At 39.2% G+C, this 23,742-nt stretch overlaps 1 protein-coding gene and 1 pseudogene across 1 annotated transcript in view; one reads left to right on the top strand and one right to left on the bottom strand.

Moving 5' to 3' along the window:
* Positions 1-3,955, top strand: part of LOC145866959 (uncharacterized) — a 56,590-nt pseudogene extending 52,635 nt beyond the window's left edge.
* The window catches only part of LOC145867019 (uncharacterized), a 145,232-nt gene that overhangs the window by 107,683 nt on the left and 13,807 nt on the right, over positions 1-23,742 (bottom strand). The gene's annotated exons all lie outside the window — the stretch shown is intronic.

Genomic DNA, 23,742 nt, shown 5'->3' on the forward strand with positions numbered 1-23,742 from the left:
TGTTATGGGCCCTACAGTAGGTCTATGTTGTTGTTAGGTGAAGTTATGGGTCCTACAGTAGGTCTATGTTGTTGTTAGGTGAAGTTATGGGTCCTACAGTAGGTCTATGTTGTTGTTAGGTGAAGTTATGGGTCCTACAGTAGGTCTATGTTGTTGTTAGGTGAAGTTATGGGTCCTACAGTAGGTCTATGTTGTTGTTAGGTGAAGTTATGGGTCCTACAGTAGGTCTATGTTGTTGTTAGGTGAAGTTATGGGTCCTACAGTGGGTCTATGTTGTTGTTAGGTGAAGTTATGGGTCCTACAGTAGGTCTATGTTATTGTTAGGTGAAGTTATGGGTCCAACAGTAGTTCTGTTATTGTTAGGGGAAGTTATGGGTCCTACAGTAGGTCTATGTTATTGTTATGGGTCCTAGAGGACACTATGTATGTCATGCAACAACAACCAAAGTGCTTCTTCGTTCATTACATAGGTATGATTGTTGTTAGGTGAAGTTATGGGCCAATTTAGCAAACAGTGTACAACCCCTCATTGTCAGGCTGATGGAAAAGCCAAAGAGCATTTTACTGGTTGAAGTGTTTTTTAAGTACAAAGCGGTTGATTTGCGATGACGACACAAACATTATATTAAGCAGGAAATTCAAACAAGCCTTACAATTATAATCCAAAGTAGTGTGAAATGAACTCATAAGCAACCTGGTAATGGAGGTTACTCCCCTGAGTTTTCCCCCATTCAGAATACATTGTGAAAAACTAAAATCTTTGCTCACCATTTCAGATATACTACATCCATAACTAGTGGTTTCCTCATTACCAGATATACTACATCCATAACTAGTGGTTTCCTCATTACCAGATATACTACATCCATAACTAGTGGTTTCCTCATTACCAGATATACTACATCCATAACTAGTGGTTTCCTCATTAGCAGATATACTACATCCATAACTAGTGGTTTCCTCATTACCAGATATACTACATCCATAACTAGTGGTTTCCTCATTAGCAGATATACTACATCCATAACTAGTGGTTTCCTCATTACCAGATATACTACATCCATAACTAGTGGTTTCCTCATTACCAGATATACTACATCCATAACTAGTGGTTTCCTCATTAGCAGATATACTACATCCATAACTAGTGGTTTCCTCATTACCAGATATACTACATCCATAACTAGTGGTTTCCTCATTACCAGATATACTACATCCATAACTAGTGGTTTCCTCATTACCAGATATTCTACATCCATAACTAGTGGTTTCCTCATTACTAGATATACTACATCCATAACTAGTGGTTTCCTCATTACCAGATATTCTACATCCATAACTAGTGGTTTCCTCATTACTAGATATACTACATCCATAACTAGTGGTTTCCTCATTACCAGATATACTACATCCATAACTAGTGGTTTCCTCATTACCAGATATACTACATCCATAACTAGTGGTTTCCTCATTACCAGATATACTACATCCATAACTAGCGGTTTCCTCATTAGCAGGGAGGAGTTTATGCAATCAAATTGTGTGTGCATCGCAATTTTAGCAAACACAAAAAGGGGCCTATATTGGATACAAAGAGTTGTCTGGCACACTGCTTCGAGTTTCAACAACATGAATAACTTATTTCTAGCCTACCATCATCGATGTTACTACTAATGTGAAAACAAGACAAAATATGACTATTCCTACTCATTTTAAGACAATTGTCAAATAATTTTAACATTCATTACAGATGTCAATTGTTGTCCAACATCATGGCTCCGCTGTTGGCATCACCTTTTACAGTGGATTACCGCTGTTGTGGGCCTTTAATCATCTGTCTGACTTTGTTGTTCACACAGGAGAGAGGCGGGACAGTTGTGGATCCTCTGGGGAGTCTCAACAACCTCTTGATGCTGAAGAGGCAGAGAAGAGTCTCTCCAGATTAGAACACCTCAAGAATCACCTGCAGACATCCACAGGGAAGAGAACTCACTGCTGCTCTGACTGTGGGAAGAGATTCACCTCATCAGGCATTAAAATTCATCAGAGAATTCACACAGGAGAGAAACCGTATAGCTGTGGTCAATGTGGGAAGAGTTTTAGTCAATCTGGCCATCTGACAGTGCACCAGAGAATACACACAGGAGAGAAATCTTATAGCTGTAATCAATGTGGGAAGAGTTTTACTACATCTGGCCAGCTGACTTTACACCAGAGAACGCACACAGGAGAGAAACCTTATAGCTGTGATCAATGTGGGAAGAGTTTTACTAGATCTGACCATCTGACTTTACACCAGAGAACGCACACAGGAGAGAAACCGTATAGCTGTGGTCAATGTGGGAAGGGTTTTGCGGCATCTACCTATCTTACTCTACACCAGAGAATACACACAGGAGAGAAATCTTATAGCTGTGGTCAATGTGGGAAGAGTTTTAGTCAATCTGGCCATCTGACAGTGCACCAGAGAACGCACACAGGAGAGAAATCTTATAGCTGTGATCAATGTGGGAAGAGTTTTACTAGATCTGACCATCTGACTTTACATCAGAGAACGCACACAGGAGAGAAACTATATAGCTGTGGTCAATGTGGGAAGAGTTTTGTTAAATCTAGCCAGCTGACAGTACACCAGAGAACACACACAGGAGAGAAACTCTATAGCTGTGGTCAGTGTGGGAAGAGTTTTACTGAGTCTGGTGGTCTGACTAAACACCAGAGAACACACACAGGAGAGAAACCTCATACCTGTGACCAGAGATAATCTGATAAAAAAAATCTCTGATCAAATATCAGAAAATACATACATGAAGAAGTTGTTTCATGATATCTATGAATTAATGTCACAATGTAGAAAGTTTTAACATTGTAGTAGGAGTATTTTAATGATGTCACAATGTAGAATCCTAAACGTTTGTCCCCTGTTCTATTGATTTCAACATGATATGGATATTAGCCTCAGGGGGAAAATCCAGGCTCTGAATTGGAAGAGTTACTATTTATGTGATTTAACAAAAAATGACTAACAAAAAAAAGAGTTGTGTTACACTTACCACGTTGGTGACCCACTTGAATCAAAATGCAACACTTCAAAATGTAGCTAGCAGCTTTCTACAAGTTGTCCTCTGACCAGGGATGTACACATTACTCCCAGATTCCATGTGGTTTTTCAGCTGTTCGTTTTAACAGGATGTGCAACCTCATGTCCCTCCTCTTGCATAATTGATTTCAACATGATATCGATGAGTGATGACAAATAAGTTCCTTTGTTTAGCGACCCCTACATTTAAATGTATCACTCCAAAATGTAGCTGACTGTCTTCTGCAGGTTGTCCTCTAACCAGTGAGGTAAAATATATCTCCCATTTCCATGTGTTTTTTAGTTGTGTTAGTTTCAACAGCACGTACAACCTGATTTCCCCCCTAATCGATATCAGTGATTTATTGCTACTTGTCAAAACAACAGCGTTTCTGGTGCAGTTTATAAGGTGCTTGTTTTAAAAAATACAAGTAATATGATTATTGTGGCAGATGTTTGTGTATATAGCACATGTTATGTTTAGGTTTTCAATTCATCCCAAACTGTTTCTGCTTATTGGTTATTGATTTGGACACGTTTAAACTGTGTTTTGACATTGGGGATATCCCACCTAGCAACATGTAATTGAAAAGACGTTGAAAAGAAGACTATGCCAAGTTTTTTCAGTGACTTGAAAACAACTTAATTTCAACTTAGTTGCAGGTAGCCTAGTGGTTAGAGCGTTGGGCCGTCATTGAAAATCAGAATTTGTTCATAACTGACTTATTGACAATTATTGCCTACCGGGGAACAGAGGGTTAACTGCCATGTTCAGGTGCAGAACGACAGATTTACCTTGTCAGCTCGCGATTCAATCCAGCAACCTTTCGGTTACTGTTAAATGAAGGTTAAAATAAAGAAATAAATACACATGGACGCAGTATAATCATTTGGTCTGTAATCAATTTTATTAACAATCCTACATCACTCCAGTATTTCTTCACAACATTCAAGCGTTAATTGTCTTTATTCCACTACTGAAGAATCATGTCTCACATCACCTCATATTTCAAACATTCAGCCTGACAAAATATACGTTTTATTATTCCATGCCTCACCATTAAGTTAATTATTGCCAATACATATTAACCAAGGGGTGTACATTTGATCACAATTTATTTGGACTTTTTCCGTATTGGAGATGAGTTTTGTTTGGGCTCGTTCCAAGTGGACCAGAGTTCTAGAAGCTAGTGAGTTTTAGGAAGACGAGAGTTCTAGAAGCTAGTGAGTTTTAGGAAGACGAGAGTTCTAGAAGCTAGTTCGTTTTAGGAAGACGAGAGTTCTAGAAGCTAGTGAGTTTTAGGAAGACGAGAGTTCTAGAATCTAGTGAGTTTTAGGAAGACGAGAGTTCTAGAAGCTAGTGAGTTTTAGGAAGACGAGAGTTCTAGAAGCTAGTGAGTTTTAGGATTCTATAGAAAGAAGAGAAAAAGGAGAAAAAAATATTTCAATTGTATATTATTATTTAGAAATACGTGTGTTTTTCTTGTTTTTAATTGTTGACAGGAGGTGAAGCATTTTAGTTGATTTTAATATGAAATGGAAGTTGTTTTCTGTTGGTGGTGAGCAAACTTGTCCAACAAAAATATAGGATATATTTGTTGTCTTAAGGTGTTACAGGCTTTGGTTTTTCCATTTATGTTTTGAGGTTGGACTTTAGTACGTCTAGCTCGTTAGCACGTATAGCTCGTTAGCACGTCTAGCCCGTTAGCACGTATGGCCCGTTAGCACGTCTAGCTCGTTAGCACGTCTGGCTCGTTAGCACGCCTAGCTCGTTAGCACGTCTAGCTCCGTCAGCGCGTCTAGCTCGTTAGCGCGTCTAGCTCGTTAGCACGTCTAGCTCCGTCAGCACGTCTAGCTCGTCAGCACGTCTAGCTCGTTAGCACGTCTAGCTCGTTAGCTCGTCAGCACGTCTAGCTCGTTAGCACGTAGGACGCACTGATTGGTGTCACCTCGTTAGTCAGTATGTGTTACACCTGTGCTGGCTTGTCCATCTCGTTAGTGGGAAGGTGTTTCACCTGAGCTGGTCCAGGTTCTATTTAAGAGTGTCTGGCCCAGTGCTCCAGTTGTCTTGATACATGTGGAGAGTCAACACCTTTAGTTGCTCCACCTTTTTGGTTTACTTCCTGTCTTTAAGTTTGGTGTGGGTTTTTATGTTGTTTTCCTCTTCTTGGGCAGATTTAGTGGGTCTCATGGTGGGTGTCTTTTAGATCCCAGTTGTTGTTACTAGTCAACTTTCAGTGGACACCCCCATAGTGTCTTTCAGAACCCCTCCTAAAAAACAAGTTATATTTTGGGTTGGATGTTGCATCCAATTAATATTTTAGTCAATGTCATTTCCTTAGAATGTTCATTAGTCTTTCAGTTGTTAGTCTTCTGTTTGTTGTGTTCTAAATATTTTCATTTTTATTTATTTTTTCCTGTGAAGCCATTGTGTTGCATCCGTGTCTGAAATGTGCTGTATAAATAAAACTTAATTTGATTTCAACAAATGAACCCAATGACTGACCAATCAACAAACTCTTGGTCCCTCTTAGTATGAAAAACAGTATCAATCCCACTTTTCCAGCCTGCTGAAGGCGTGGTGGAGTGGTAAACACCACCCCCGGCTCTACCAGGGGCTTGAGGTGGTCTCCCACAGCTCTGCTTATGTCATGTTCTGTGGCCTTGCCGTTCCATTTATTGACTGCCCCTGCAACACAGAAACACATTTAGTCATATTATATAAAACACAGAGCCGGTTTCACATAGAAGGCTTAAGCTTAGTCCCAGACTAAAATGCTTGTTTGAGCTGTCTTAACTCAAAGCGACTTGCACAGACTTATCTTAAAATAGTCGTAGATTTAGACTGTTCTGGACAAATCAAAGGCGATTGCAAGAGGGAGGATTAGAGCTACTCCAGGACTAAATGGAAGATTAAATGAATCTTTCAAAGAGGCAGGTTTAACTTCTACTTAGTGCTGTTTGTGAGGGAGCCTGGATGATGTGGAATGTCTAAATGAAGACCAACATGCACTACAGAGGCCAGCCACACCAGTACCTGTGGATAGGAGTAATCCATTACATTACTTTGAGGCCGCTTTCGTATGTACAAAGAAAATGCATTGGAGCACTGGGCCAGAAACTCTTAAATAGAACCTGGACCAGCTCAGGTGAAACACCTTCCCACATATCTCTGCTTGAGCCTAGACTTTCCTCTCTGTCTCAAAGAGGAAGGCCTTCACCCAATTCTCTCCAAGTTCTGATCACTGTGAGGTTTTTGGCATCTGGAATCTTTCATTGTGAAACTGGTGATTTGTGTCGGTGCCAGTGAAGCAACTGTGTGTTTAATAGTTCACAAAGTCTGCAGGAGGAGTCTTTACATCTAGTTTCCTGATGCTGCTGGCCAAGCCAACTATAAAGTCTGCAGGAGGAGTCTTTACATCTAGTTTCCTGATGCTGCTGGCCAAGCCAACTATAAAGTCTGCAGGAGGAGTCTTTACATCTAGTTTCCTGATGCTGCTGGTCAAGCCAACTATAAAGTCTGCAGGAGGAGTCTTTACATCTAGTTTCCTGATGCTGCTGGCCAAGCCAACTATAAAGTCTGCAGGAGGAGTCTTTACATCTAGTTTCCTGATGCTGCTGGCCAAGCCAACTATAAAGTGCAATATGAATATCTGAATGTGGGCAGTTCCCAGGAGTGATTGGCTGGTTAGATGGATGTCATGTTCCCATCAAGTGTCCATCAACTCCTGATGCTGAGGGGTACCGTAACCATAACAACTGGTTTTCCATCAACTCCTGATGCTGAGGGGTACCGTAACCATAACAACTGGTTTACCATCAACTCCTGATGCTGAGGAGTACCGTAACCATAACAACTGGTTTTCCATCAACTCCTGATGCTGCGGAGTACCGTAACCATAACAACTGGTTTTACATCAACTCCTGATGCTGAGGAGTACCGTAACCATAACAACTGGTTTTCCATCAACTCCTGATGCTGCGGAGTACCGTAACCATAACAACTGGTTCTCCATCAACTCCTGATGCTGAGGAGTACCGTAACCATAACAACGGGTTCTCCATCAACTCCTGATGCTGAGGAGTACCGTAACCATAACAACGGGTTCTCCATCAACTCCTGATGCTGAGGAGTACCGTAACCATAACAACTGGTTTACCATCAACTCCTGATGCTGAGGAGTACCATAACCATAACAACTGGTCAACCATCAATGTTCAGGGTGGATGCTAATCCTCATTTAGAGTTCTCAAACATTGTTGCCTGTTGGAAAGGTGCAACTCACCATTGAAGGATTTCCCTCAACTCTTCATTGGTCTCAGTTTCAGAGAGGACAACACAGTGGACTACTAGAGTAACTTTTTATTCACTCCAGACATAAATCCCACAACAGCTGAGCAGCAAAGATACAACAGACCTCATATCCACACGAGAGGGATGGTCCAGCGTGTGTTTGGCGTATGGAAAAATAGATTCCAGTGTTTTCGCAATACACTTGGTTTCAAGCCAAGAAGTTGCTGCAAGGTGATCATTGCTACAGCTGTGCTGCACAACTACCTGAAGCAGCATGGCTGTCCTGATCCTCCCATGATCAGCATCAAGCAGATGTACCCATGACTGTCCTGATCCTCCCATGATCAGCATCAAGCAGATGTACCCATGACTGTCCTGATCCTCCCATGATCAGCATCAAGCAGATAATGCAGATATCTCACCTCTAGCTGTTGTTTCTTCTTGTAATCCTGATAATAATGCAGATATCTCACCTCTAGTTGTTGTTTCTTCCTGTAATCCTGATAATAATGCAGATATCTCACCTCTAGTTGTTGTTTCTTCCTGTAATCCTGATAATAATGCAGATATCTCACCTCTAGTTGTTGTTTCTTCCTGTAATCCTGATAATAATGCAGATATCTCACCTCTAGTTGTTGTTTCTTCTTGTAATCCTGATAATAATGCAGATATCTCACCTCTAGTTGTTGTTTCTTCCTGTAATCCTGATAATAATGCAGATATCTCACCTCTAGTTGTTGTTTCTTCTTGTAATCCTGATAATAATGCAGATATCTCACCTCTAGTTGTTGTTTCTTCCTGTAATCCTGATAATAATGCAGATATCTCACCTCTAGTTGTTGTTTCTTCTTGTAATCCTGATAATAATGCAGATATCTCACCTCTAGTTGTTGTTTCTTCCTGTAATCCTGATAATAATGCAGATATCTCACCTCTAGTTGTTGTTTCTTCCTGTAATCCTGATAATAATGCAGATATCTCACCTCTAGTTGTTGTTTCTTCCTGTAATCCTGATAATAATGCAGATATCTCACCTCTAGCTGTTTCTTCTTGTAATCCTGATAATAATGCAGATATCTCACCTCTAGTTGTTGTACTCTTCCTGTAATCCTGATAATAATGCAGATATCTCACCTGAAGTTGTTTCTTCTTGTAATCCTGATAATAATGCAGATATCTCACCTCTAGTTGTTGTTTCTTCCTGTAATCCTGATAATAATGCAGATATCTCACCTCTAGCTGTTGTTTCTTCCTGTAATCCTGATAATAATGTTGATATCTCACCTCTAGTTGTTGTTTCTTCCTGTAATCCTGATAATAATGCAGATATCTCACTTCTAGTAATCCTGATAATAATGCAGATATCTCACCTCTAGTTGTTGTTTCTTCCTGTAATCCTGATAATAATGCAGATATCTCACTTCTAGTAATCCTGATAATAATGCAGATATCTCACCTGAAGTTGTTTCTTCCTGTAATCCTGATAATAATGCAGATATCTCACCTCTAGTTGTTGTTTCTTCTTGTAATCCTGATAATAATGCAGATATCTCACCTCTAGTTGTTGTTTCTTCCTGTAATCCTGATAATAATGCAGATATCTCACCTTTAGTTGTTGTTTCTTCTTGTAATCCTGATAATAATGCAGATATCTCACCTCTAGTTGTTGTTTCTTCTTGTAATCCTGATAATAATGCAGATATCTCACCTCTAGCTGTTGTTTCTTCTTGTAATCCTGATAATAATGCAGATATCTCACCTTTAGTTGTTGTTTCTTCTTGTAATCCTGATAATAATGCAGATATCTCACCTGAAGTTGTTTCTTCTTGTAATCCTGATAATAATGCAGATATCTCACCTCTAGTTGTTGTTTCTTCCTGTAATCCTGATAATAATGCAGATATCTCACCTGAAGTTGTTGTTTCTTCCTGTAATCCTGATAATAATGCAGATATCTCACCTCTAGTTGTTGTTTCTTCCTGTAATCCTGATAATAATGCAGATATCTCACCTCTAGTTGTTGTTTCTTCCTGTAATCCTGATAATAATGCAGATATCTCACCTCTAGTTGTTGTTTCTTCCTGTAATCCTGATAATAATGCAGATATCTCACCTGAAGTTGTTTCTTCCTGTAATCCTGATAATAATGCAGATATCTCACCTCTAGCTGTTGTTTCTTCTTGTAATCCTGATAATAATGCAGATATCTCACCTCTAGTTGTTGTTTCTTCTTGTAATCCTGATAATAATGTAGATATCTCACCTCTAGTTGTTGTTTCTTCCTGTAATCCTGATAATAATGCAGATATCTCACCTCTAGTTGTTGTTTCTTCTTGTAATCCTGATAATAATGCAGATATCTCACCTCTAGTTGTTGTTTCTTCCTGTAATCCTGATAATAATGCAGATATCTCACCTCTAGTTGTTGTTTCTTCCTGTAATCCTGATAATAATGTAGATATCTCACCTCTAGTTGTTGTTTCTTCCTGTAATCCTGATAATAATGCAGATCTCACCTCTAGCTGTTGTTTCTTCTTGTAATCCTGATAATAATGCAGATATCTCACCTCTAGTTGTTGTTTCTTCCTGTAATCCTGATAATAATGCAGATATCTCACCACTAGTTGTTGTTTCTTCTTGTAATCCTGATAATAATGCAGATATCTCACCTCTAGTTGTTGTTTCTTCCTGTAATCCTGATAATAATGCAGATATCTCACCTCTAGTTGTTGTTTCTTCCTGTAATCCTGATAATAATGCAGATATCTCACCTCTAGTTGTTGTTTCTTCCTGTAATCCTGATAATAATGCAGATATCTCACCTCTAGTTGTTGTTTCTTCTTGTAATCCTGATAATAATGCAGATATCTCACCTCTAGTTGTTGTTTCTTCCTGTAATCCTGATAATAATGCAGATACCTCTAGTTGTTGTTTCTTCCTGTAATCCTGATAATAATGCAGATATCTCACCTCTAGTTGTTGTTTCTTCCTGTAATCCTGATAATAATGCAGATACCTCTAGTTGTTGTTTTTTCCTGTAATCCTGATAATAATGCAGATATCTCACCTCTAGTTGTTGTTTCTTCTTGTAATCCTGATAATAATGCAGATATCTCACCTCTAGTTGTTGTTTCTTCCTGTAATCCTGATAATAATGCAGATATCTCACCTCTAGTTGTTGTTTCTTCCTGTAATCCTGATAATAATGCAGATATCTCACCTCTAGTTGTTGTTTCTTCCTGTAATCCTGATAATAATGCAGATATCTCACCTCTAGTTGTTGTTTCTTCTTGTAATCCTGATAATAATGCAGATATCTCACCTCTAGTTGTTGTTTCTTCCTGTAATCCTGATAATAATGCAGATATCTCACCTCTAGTTGTTGTTTCTTCCTGTAATCCTGATAATAATGCAGATCTCACCTGTAGTTGTTGTTTCTTCCTGTAATCCTGATAATAATGCAGTTATCTCACCTCTAGTTGTTGTACTCTTCTTGTAATCCTGATAATAATGCAGATATCTCACCTCTAGCTGTTGTTTCTTCCTGTAATCCTGATAATAATGTTGATATCTCACCTCTAGTTGTTGTTTCTTCCTGTAATCCTGATAATAATGCAGATATCTCACTTCTAGTAATCCTGATAATAATGCAGATATCTCACCTCTAGTTGTTGTTTCTTCCTGTAATCCTGATAATAATGCAGATATCTCACTTCTAGTAATCCTGATAATAATGCAGATATCTCACCTGAAGTTGTTTCTTCCTGTAATCCTGATAATAATGCAGATATCTCACCTCTAGTTGTTGTTTCTTCTTGTAATCCTGATAATAATGCAGATATCTCACCTCTAGTTGTTGTTTCTTCCTGTAATCCTGATAATAATGCAGATATCTCACCTTTAGTTGTTGTTTCTTCTTGTAATCCTGATAATAATGCAGATATCTCACCTCTAGTTGTTGTTTCTTCTTGTAATCCTGATAATAATGCAGATATCTCACCTCTAGCTGTTGTTTCTTCTTGTAATCCTGATAATAATGCAGATATCTCACCTTTAGTTGTTGTTTCTTCTTGTAATCCTGATAATAATGCAGATATCTCACCTGAAGTTGTTTCTTCTTGTAATCCTGATAATAATGCAGATATCTCACCTCTAGTTGTTGTTTCTTCCTGTAATCCTGATAATAATGCAGATATCTCACCTGAAGTTGTTGTTTCTTCCTGTAATCCTGATAATAATGCAGATATCTCACCTCTAGTTGTTGTTTCTTCCTGTAATCCTGATAATAATGCAGATATCTCACCTCTAGTTGTTGTTTCTTCCTGTAATCCTGATAATAATGCAGATATCTCACCTCTAGTTGTTGTTTCTTCCTGTAATCCTGATAATAATGCAGATATCTCACCTGAAGTTGTTTCTTCCTGTAATCCTGATAATAATGCAGATATCTCACCTCTAGCTGTTGTTTCTTCTTGTAATCCTGATAATAATGCAGATATCTCACCTCTAGTTGTTGTTTCTTCTTGTAATCCTGATAATAATGTAGATATCTCACCTCTAGTTGTTGTTTCTTCCTGTAATCCTGATAATAATGCAGATATCTCACCTCTAGTTGTTGTTTCTTCTTGTAATCCTGATAATAATGCAGATATCTCACCTCTAGTTGTTGTTTCTTCCTGTAATCCTGATAATAATGCAGATATCTCACCTCTAGTTGTTGTTTCTTCCTGTAATCCTGATAATAATGTAGATATCTCACCTCTAGTTGTTGTTTCTTCCTGTAATCCTGATAATAATGCAGATCTCACCTCTAGCTGTTGTTTCTTCTTGTAATCCTGATAATAATGCAGATATCTCACCTCTAGTTGTTGTTTCTTCCTGTAATCCTGATAATAATGCAGATATCTCACCACTAGTTGTTGTTTCTTCTTGTAATCCTGATAATAATGCAGATATCTCACCTCTAGTTGTTGTTTCTTCCTGTAATCCTGATAATAATGCAGATATCTCACCTCTAGTTGTTGTTTCTTCCTGTAATCCTGATAATAATGCAGATATCTCACCTCTAGTTGTTGTTTCTTCCTGTAATCCTGATAATAATGCAGATATCTCACCTCTAGTTGTTGTTTCTTCTTGTAATCCTGATAATAATGCAGATATCTCACCTCTAGTTGTTGTTTCTTCCTGTAATCCTGATAATAATGCAGATACCTCTAGTTGTTGTTTCTTCCTGTAATCCTGATAATAATGCAGATATCTCACCTCTAGTTGTTGTTTCTTCCTGTAATCCTGATAATAATGCAGATACCTCTAGTTGTTGTTTTTTCCTGTAATCCTGATAATAATGCAGATATCTCACCTCTAGTTGTTGTTTCTTCTTGTAATCCTGATAATAATGCAGATATCTCACCTCTAGTTGTTGTTTCTTCCTGTAATCCTGATAATAATGCAGATATCTCACCTCTAGTTGTTGTTTCTTCCTGTAATCCTGATAATAATGCAGATATCTCACCTCTAGTTGTTGTTTCTTCCTGTAATCCTGATAATAATGCAGATATCTCACCTCTAGTTGTTGTTTCTTCTTGTAATCCTGATAATAATGCAGATATCTCACCTCTAGTTGTTGTTTCTTCCTGTAATCCTGATAATAATGCAGATATCTCACCTCTAGTTGTTGTTTCTTCCTGTAATCCTGATAATAATGCAGATCTCACCTGTAGTTGTTGTTTCTTCCTGTAATCCTGATAATAATGCAGTTATCTCACCTCTAGTTGTTGTACTCTTCTTGTAATCCTGATAATAATGCAGATATCTCACCTCTAGTTGTTGTTTCTTCCTGTAATCCTGATAATAATGCAGATATCTCACCTCTAGTTGTTGTTTCTTCCTGTAATCCTGATAATAATGCAGATATCTCACCTCTAGTTGTTGTTTCTTCCTGTAATCCTGATAATAATGCAGTTATCTCACCTCTAGTTGTTGTACTCTTCTTGTAATCCTGATAATAATGCAGATATCTCACCTCTAGTTGTTGTTTCTTCCTGTAATCCTGATAATAATGCAGATATCTCACCTCTAGTTGTTGTTTCTTCCTGTAATCCTGATAATAATGCAGATATCTCACCTCTAGTTGTTGTTTCTTCCTGTAATCCTGATAATAATGCAGATATCTCACCTCTAGTTGTTGTTTCTTCCTGTAATCCTGATAATAATGCAGATATCTCACCTCTAGTTGTTGTTTCTTCCTGTAATCCTGATAATAATGCAGATATCTCACCTCTAGTTGTTTCTTCTTGTAATCCTGATAATAATGCAGATATCTCACCTCTAGTTGTCGTACTCTTCTTGTAATCCTGATAATAATGCAGATATCTCACCTGAAGTTGTTTCTTCTTGTAATCCTGATAATAATGCAGATATCTCACCTCTAGTTGTTGTTTCTTCCTGTAATCCTGATAATAATGCAGATATCTCACCTCTAGTTGTTGTTTCTTCCTGTAATCCTGATAATAATGTAGATATCTCACCTCTAGTTGTTGTTTCTTCTTGTAATCCTGATAATAATGCAGATATCTCACCTCTAGTTGTTGTTTCTTCCTGTAATCCTGATAATAATGCAGATATCTCACCTCTAGTTGTTGTTTCTTCCTGTAATCCTGATAATAATGTAGATATCTCACCTCTAGTTGTTGTTTCTTCTTGTAATCCTGATAATAATGCAGATATCTCACCTCTAGTTGTTGTTTCTTCTTGTAATCCTGATAATAATGCAGATATCTCACCTCTAGTTGTTGTTTCTTCCTGTAATCCTGATAATAATGCAGATATCTCACCTCTAGTTGTTGTTTCTTCCTGTAATCCTGATAATAATGCAGATATCTCACCTCTAGTTGTTGTTTCTTCCTGTAATCCTGATAATAATGCAGATATCTCACCTCTAGTTGTTGTTTCTTCCTGTAATCCTGATAATAATGCAGATATCTCACCTCTAGTTGTTGTTTCTTCCTGTAATCCTGATAATAATGCAGATATCTCACCTCTAGTTGTTGTTTCTTCTTGTAATCCTGATAATAATGCAGATATCTCACCTCTAGTTGTTTCTTCTTGTAATCCTGATAATAATGCAGATATCTCACCTCTAGTTGTCGTACTCTTCTTGTAATCCTGATAATAATGCAGATATCTCACCTGAAGTTGTTTCTTCTTGTAATCCTGATAATAATGCAGATATCTCACCTGAAGTTGTTTCTTCTTGTAATCCTGATAATAATGCAGATATCTCACCTCTAGTTGTTGTTTCTTCCTGTAATCCTGATAATAATGCAGATATCTCACCTCTAGTTGTTGTTTCTTCTTGTAATCCTGATAATAATGCAGATATCTCACCTCTAGTTGTTGTACTCTTCTTGTGGTTACATTTCCATTGAATTCACAGCAAATTGCAGCCCAACCCGCTTGTTCTACTGCTCAGTAGCAGCAGTGTGGCTCAGTTGGTAGAGCATGGTGTTTACAACGCCAGCATGGTGTGTTATACATACTGGCCTTCCCTGTGGCTCAGTTGGTAGAGCATGGTGTTTGCAACGCCAGGGTTGTGGGTTTGATTCCCACGGGGGGCCAGTACAAAAAATGCATGAAAATGAAATTAAATGTATGCATTCACTACTGTAAGTCGCTCTGGATAAGAGCATCTGCTAAATGACTAAATTTAGCAGACTAAATGTACCTTCAATAACTGGATGGTTTGACAACATTTGTTTTGGAGCGTTTTTTTGAACAAATTATTTTTGCCTCTGCCGTTGTTTCGTCTCCAGATTCACACCAGTATTGGTGTTTTCTATTCCGGGTTTTAATGAGCACCACTAGACCAACAGCATGTGTTCATACTGAACCTAATCAGGATTAACCCAGGTGTTCATACTGAACCTAATCAGGATTAACCCAGGTGTTCATACTGAACCGAATCAGGATTAACCCAGGTGTTCATACTGAACCTAATCAGGATTAACCCAGGTGTTCATACTGAACCTAATCAGGATTAACCCAGGTGTTCATACTGAACCTAATCAGGATTAACCCAGGTGTTCATACTGAACCTAATCAGGATTAATCCAGGTGTTCATACTGCACCTAATCAGGCTTAACCCAGGTGTTCATGCTGAACCTAATCAGGATTAACCCAGGTGTTCATACTGAACCTAATCAGGATTAACCCAGGTGTTCATACTGAACCTAATCAGGATTAACCCAGGTGTTCATACTGGACCTAATCAGGATTAACCCAGGTGTTCATACTGAACCTAATCAGGATTAACCCAGGTGTTCATACTGAACCTAATCAGGCTTAACCCAGGTGTTCTCATTCAGGCTTACTTACCTTACTCCAGTCTCCGACTAACTAAGCCAAATTTAAGACACGATCACGAAAGCTACTTAAATATCCTAGTTTAACTAGTCCTGGCTGAATCTAAACCCTGCAGGGTCTGAATGAAACCTAATGTCCAGTGGGATTGATCTGTTTGATCCAGTTGTTTGTTTCAGATTTCAGTTGTTGAATCCTTGACGTATTGTTGACTTCAAAACTTTTCAGTTTCAACCAATGCACTGGGTTGGTTGAAAAGTGATACTGTTTTGACATAGTGGAAGATATACTGAATTGATACTGTTTTTCATACTAAGATATGTGCTCATTGGTTATGCAAGAGGGTGGCAGGTAGCCTAGTGGTTAGAGCTGACAAGGTAAAAATACACTGCTCAAAAAAATAAAGGGAACACTTAAACAACACAATGTAACTCCAAGTCAATCACACTTCTGTGAAATCAAACTGTCCACTTAGGAAGCAACACTGATTGACAATACATTTCCATTTGCACAACAGCATGTGAATAGACAATAGGTGGAAATTATAGGCAATTAGCAAGACACCCCCAATAAAGGAGTGGTTCTGCAGGTGGGGACCACAGACCACTTCTCAGTTCCTATGCTTCCTGGCTGATGTTTTGGTCACTTTTGAATGCTGGCGGTGCTTTCACTCTAGTGGTAGCATGAGACGGAGTCTACAACCCACACAAGTGGCTCAGGTAGTGCAGCTCATCCAGGATGGCACATCAATGCGAGCTGTGGCAAGAAGGTTTGCTGTGTCTGTCAGCGTAGTGTCCAGAGCATGGAGGCGCTACCAGGAGACAGGCCAGTACATCAGGAGACGTGGAGGAGGCCGTAGGAGGGCAACAACCCAGCAGCAAGACCGCTACCTCCGCCTTTGTGAAAGGAGGAGCAGGAGGAGCACTGCCAGAGCCCTGCAAAAGGACCTCCAGCAGGCCACATGTGCATGTGTCTGTTCAAACGGTCAGAAACAGACTCCATGAGGGTGGTATGAGGGCCCGACGTCCACAGGTGGGGGTTGTGCTTACAGCCCAACACCGTGCAGGACGTTTGGCATTTGCCAGAGAACACCAAGATTGGCAAATTCGCCACTGGCGCCCTGTGCTCTTCACAGATGAAAGCAGGTTCACACTGAGCACGTGACAGAGTCTGGAGACGCCGTGGAGAACGTTCTGCTGCCTGCAACATCCTCCAGCATGACTGGTTTGGCGGTGGGTCAGTCATGGTGTGGGGTGGCATTTCTTTGGGGGGCTGCACAGCACTCCATGTGCTCGCCAGAGGTAGCCTGACTGCCATTAGGTACCGAGATGAGATCCTCAGACCCCTTGTGAGACCATATGCTAGTGCGGTTGGCCCTGGGTTCCTCCTAATGCAAGACAATGCTAGACCTCATGTGGCTGGAGTGTGTCAGCAGTTCCTGCAAGAGGAAAGCATTGATGCTATGGACTGGCCCGCCCGTTCCCCAGACCTGAATCCAATTGAGCACATCTGGGACATCATGTCTCGCTCCATCCACCAACGCCACGTTGCACCACAGACTGTCCAGGAGTTGGCGGATGCTTTAGTCCAGGTCTGGAAGGAGATCCCTCAGGAGACCATCCGCCACCTCATCAGGAGCATGCCCAGGCGTTGTAGGGAGGTCATACAGGCACGTGGAGGCCACACACACTACTGAGCCTCATTTTGACTTGTTTTAAGGACATTACATCAAAGTTGGATCAGCCTGTAGTGTGGTTTTCCACTTTAATTTTGAGTGTGACTCCAAATCCAGACCTCCATGGGTTGATAAATTGCATTTCCATTGATTATTTGTGTGTGATTTTGTTGTCAGCACATTCAACTATGTAAAGAAAAAAGTATTTGATAAGATTATTTCATTCATTCAGATCTAGGACGTGTTATTTTAGTGTTCCCTTTATTTTTTTGAGCAGTATATGTTGTTCTGCCCCTGAACAAGGCAGTTAACCCACTGTTCCCTGGTAGGCAATCATTGTAAATAATAATTTGTTCTGTTGGGGCTAGGGGGCAGTATTGAGAATTTTGAAAAAAATATGCGCCCATTTTTAACTGCCTGCTACACCAACTCAGAAGCTAGGATATGCATATTATTAACATATTTGGATAGAAAACACTCTGAATTTTCTAAAACTGTTTGAATGGTGTCTGTAAGTATAACAAAGCTCATATGGCAGGCAAAAACCTGAGAAGAATACAAGCAGGAAATGAGAATTTTGTGGCTGTACTATTTTCGAGACATTGCTAATAGATCACACAGTGACAAAGGATTCATTTTGCACTTCCTACGGCTTCCACTAGATGTCAACGATCTTTATAAAGTTGTTTGAAGCGTCTATGATGAACAGAGACCGGATGACAAGGAAGGGAAGTTGACGTCCCTGGGATGTCGTCACTTCATTATTGTGCGCACATGCGCGTTCAGGTGAGGCAAGACATTTTTCAAAACGTTTTTCAAGACACAGGAGAGGTCGGGTTGAAACATTACTGATGTTTCACGTTAAAAATGGCCCTAAAGATTGATGCTAAACAACGTTTGACATGTTTGAACGAACGTAAATAGATTTTTTTTTTAACTTTTCGTCGTGACTCCCCCCCCCCCCCCTACATTTTGAGGAGCCTACTGAACGCGCTAACAACATGGAACAACTTGGAGTTATTTGGACATAAATTATGAACTTTGTCGAAAGAAACCACATTTGTTGTGGATCTGGGATTCCTGGAAGTTCCTTCTGATGAAGATAATCAAAGGTAAGGGATTATTTACAATAGTATTATTGATATTAGATGGTTCCAAGATGGTGCTAACCTGTATATCCTAGCCTATTGTTCTTAGCATAGCACCCGGTTTATTGCAAAGTGTGATTTCCCAGTAAAGTTATTTTTAAATCTGGCAATGCGGTAGCATTTATGAGATGTTAATCTATAATTCTTTGAATGACAATATTATAATTTACCAATGTTTTCGAATAGTAATTTTGTAAATTGTAACGCTGCTTCACCGGAAGCATTTGAGGGAAAAAAAATTCTGAATTTCACCGCCACTGTAAAATGCTGTTTTTGGATATAAATATGAACTTGATGGAACAAAAAATGCATGTATTGTATAACATAATGTCCTAGGAGTGTCATCTGATGAAGATTGTCAAAGGTTAGTGCATAATTTTAGCTGGTTTTCTGCTTTTGTTGACGCCTGTCTTTGAATTGACAAAACATTACACACAGCTATTTTCAATGTACTCTCCTAACATAACCTAACTTTATGCTTCGCCGTAAAGCCTCTTTGAAATCGGACAATGTGGTTGGATTTAGGAGATGTTTATCTTTCAAATGGTGAAAAATAGTTGATTGTTTGAGAAATTGAAATTATTAGATTCTTGCAGTTTTGAATTTCCCGCCATGGTATCTTATCAATAAATCCCGTTAGCGGGATCAGAGCGGGAAGGGGTCCTCTAGAGGTTAACCGACTTGCCTAATTAAATAAAGGTTAAATAAAATAAAAAAATAATGAAGTCTGTTGATTGTCAATCATTGGTTCCTTTGTTTTGCAATATGCTCAAATCAAATCAAGCTTTATTTATACAGCACTTTTCAGACATGGATGCAACGCAATGGCTTCACAGGAAAAAACAATGAAAATAAACGGATATTTACTACACAACTGAAAGACTACGGAACATTCCAAGGAAAATCCATTGATTAAAATATTAACAATTGGATGCAATATTCAACCATAACGAGATGGACAAGCCAGCACAGGTGTAACACATTCTGACTAACGAGGTGACACCAATCAGTGCGTCCTACGTGCTAACGGGCTACACGTGCTAACGAGCTAGACGTGCTAACGGGCTAGACGAGCTAAAGTCCAACCTCAAAACATAAATGGAAAAACCAAAGCCTGTAACACCTTCCCCCTTAAGACAACAAATATATCCTATATTTTTGTTGGACAAGTTTGCTCACCACCAACAGAAAACAACTTCCATTTCACATGATAATCAACTACAATGCTTCACCTTCACCAATATAAACATGATGTCTACTGGCTGTCAACAATTAAAAACAAGAAAAAACACTTACTTTTAAATAATAATATACAATTGAAATATTTTTTTCTACTTTTTCTCTTCTTACTATAGAATCCTAAAACTCACTAGCTTCTAGAACTCTCGTCTTCCTAAAACTCACTAGCTTCTAGAACTCTCGTGTTCCAAAAACCCACTAGCTTCTAGAACTCTCGTCTTCCTAAAACTCACTAGCTTCTAGAACTCTCGTGTTCCAAAAACCCACTAGCTTCTAGAACTCTCGTCTTCCTAAAACTCACTAGCTTCTAGAACTCTCATCCCCTTGGAACGAGCCCAAACAAAACACATCTCCAATAAGGAAAAACATGCAGTCAAAATAAATTGTGATCCATGGCAACACACTGGCTAAACACAAAACACATCTTTTTGACTGCCCACCCTTGAGACAATCAACAACCAATATGTCCTCACCACGGACATGTCTGATTTCAAGAGGAAACTCCTGCAATATCCATAGTAACTTTCCACCTCACTGCAGAGCTTCTCTCTCTTTTCAGGGTTCACTAGATAGGCATGTTGTTGGAACGGGGCCCAGTCCCCAATGTCATGCTCTAGTACATTTGGGTTGGCACATCTGAGAATGAACCCTGATATTATAAAAGCAGGGCAACAATGTCAATATAATTGTACCAAAAATGTGTCAGTTGGTTACATGAAGAATTATCATTACTAAATGTTACATGAATATAGGAAAATATCTCTGTGTGTGTTGTACAAAAGCCTATCCATCAAGGAACAGTTCTCTACACATTATGACCAAAGTAGGAATGTTGGATCCAACATGGAGCACGGCATAACTGTCTTTACCAGAGTAATGAATGAAGAAGCACTTTGGTTGTTGTTGCATGTCCTGATGTTTGTCATGTGACTGTCATTCAGAAAATGATTTCCTGGATCAGCTGATGATAGTTGAACATGTGACTAACTAAACAGCTACAGTATTTAGAATTATGTGTAATTATTCATTATTGAAGAACCACATTAATGACAGTATCCATTTGGGTGTTGTCAATAAAGTTACACATATATATATATGTTACCTTTATTTAACCAGGTAGGCCAGTTAAGAACAAGTTCTCATTTACAACTGTGACCTGGCCAAGATAAAGCAAAGCAGTGCGACAAAATAAACAGAGTTACACGTTGGATAAACAAACGAACAGTCAATAACACAATAGAAAAATCTATATACAGTGTGTGCAAATGGAGTACGGAGGTAAGGCAATATATAGACCATAGTAGTGAAGTAATTACAATTTAACAAATTAACACTGGAGAGATAGATGTGCAGATGATGATGTGTAAGTAGAAATACTGGGGTGCAAAAGAGCAAAAAAAGTAAATAAAAACATGGGGATGAGGTAGGCAGTTGGATGGGCTATTTACAGATGGGCTGTGTACAGCTGCAGCGATCGGTAAGCTGCTCAGATAGCTGATGCTTAATGTTAGTGAGGGAGATATAAGTCTCCAACTTCAGCGATTTTTGCAATTCGTTCCAGTCACTGGCAGCAGAGAACTGGAAGGAAAGGCGGCCAATGTAGGTGTTGGCTTTGGGGATGATTAGTGAGATATACCTCCTGGAGCGCGTGCTATGGGTGGGTGTTGCTATGGTGACCAGTGAGCTGAGTTAAGGCGGCCTAGCAAAGACTTATAGATGACCTGGAGCCAGTGGGTTTGGCGACGAATATGTAGCGAGGGCCAGCCGACGAGAGCATACAGGTCACAGTGGTGGGTGGTATATGGGGCTTTAGTGACAAAACGGATGGCACTCTGATAGACTGCATCCAGTTTGCTGAGTAGAGTGTTGGAGGCTATTTTGAATATGACATCGCAGAAGTCAAGGATCGGTAGGATAGTCAGTTTAACGAGGGTATGTTTGGCAGCGTGAGTGAAAGAGGCTTTGTTGCGAAATAAGAAGCCGACTCTAGATGTCATTATGGGTTGGAGATGCTTAATATGAGTCTGGAAGGAGAGTTTAATGTCTAATCAGACACTTAGAATATGAATACAAGAAATACCTAAGTCAGAACCGTCCAGAGTAGTGATGCTAGTCAGGCGGCGGGTGCAGGCAAAATCGGTTGAAGAGCACGCGTTTAATTTTACTAGCGTTTAAGAGCAGTTGGTGGCCACAGAAGGAGTTTGGTATTGCATTGAATGGCATTGAAGCTCGTTTGGAGGTTTGTTAACCTCTATGGGCTACTCAACAGCCACTTGCAGCCTGTGGCGCGATATTCAAATACCTTAGAAATGCTATTACTTCAATTTCTCTAACATATGACTATTTTACACCATTTTAAAGACAAGACTCTCGTTAATCTAACCACACTGTCTGATTTCAAAAAGGCTTTACAACGAAAGCAAAACATTAGATTATGTCAGCAGAGTACCCAGCCAGAAATAATCAGACACCCATTTTTCAAGCTAGCATATAATGTCACAAAAAACAAAACCACAGCTAAATGCAGCACTAACCTTTGATGATCTTCATCAGATGACACTCCTAGGACATTATGTTATACAATACATGCATGTTTTGTTCAATCAAGTTCATATTTATATCAAAAAACAGCTTTTTACGTTAGCATGTGACTAGCATGTGACTAGCATTCCCACCGAACACTTCCGGTGAATTTACTAAATTACTCACGATAAACGTTCACAAAAAACATAATTATTTTAAGAATTATAGATACAGAATTCCTTTATGCAATCGCTATGTCCGATTTTAAAATAGCTTTTCGGTGAAAGCACATTTTGCAATATTCTGAGTAGATAGCCCGGCCATCACAGGCTAGCTAATTTGACACCCACCAAGTTTGGTGCTCACCAAACTCTGATTTACTATGAGAAAAATTGGATTACCTTTGCTGTTCTTCGTCAGAATGCACTCCCAGGACTTCTACTTCAATAACAAATATTGGTTTGGTTCCAAATAATCCATAGTTCTATCCAAATAGTGGCATTTTGTTCGTGCGTTCAAGACACTATCCGATGGGTAAAGAAGGGTGCGTGCCCGGCACGTTTCGTGACAAAAAAAATCAAAATATTCCATTACCGTACTTCGAAGCATGTCAACCGCTGTTTAAAATCAATTTTTATGCGATTTTTCTCGTAAAAAAGCGATAATATTCCGACCGGGAGTCGTTGTTTTCGTTCAAAGAGAGAGAAAGTAAACATGGAGTCGTCTCGTGCACGCGCGCCCCAGTCTCATTGTTCTCAGATCGACCACTTACCAAATGCGCTACTGTTTTTCAGCCATGGCCTGCAAAGTCATCATTCAACGTTCTGGCGCCTTCTGAGAGCCTATGGGAGCGCTAGAAACTGTCACGTTATGCCAAATAGTGTTTTATGACAAACCATTTTTTACCAATCCGTCGAGGCACCAACTTTGAGAAGAAAACAAAGGTTTCAAACCAATTCATGAATTGCCTCAATCTGTTTAAAACAATAATTTTGACCTCATGGATGAATTCTAGAATATACTATATATCCTAGAAACCTGGTTAAACTATCATTATGACATCATGGATGAATTCTATAATATACTATATATCCTAGAAACCTGGTTAAACTATCATTATGACACCATGGATGAATTCTAGAATATACTATATATCCTAGAAACCTGGTTAAACTATCATTATGACATCATGGATGGCCAGTCTTTGTATTTATAGTGTAGTGAATTCAGGGGGAGGCCCTGAGCTGGACTCAAACCTGGGTCCAGCGACTGTCAAGCCAACACCTTATAACTGTTACGCCAAGATGTCTGAACTTCTTGAAGAGGTCGCTAGGTGTTTGGTTACGGTTGCTACAATAGCATTCTCTATGAATTTGAGAGTGGTTACACTTCTCCTTCCCGCATCCCTAATCTGTTTACCAAACC

This window comes from Salmo salar, unplaced genomic scaffold (assembly GCF_965601325.2).
Source record: "Salmo salar unplaced genomic scaffold, fSalSal1 ptg000152l, whole genome shotgun sequence".
In the NCBI taxonomy this organism is placed as follows: Eukaryota; Metazoa; Chordata; class Actinopteri; order Salmoniformes; family Salmonidae; genus Salmo; species Salmo salar.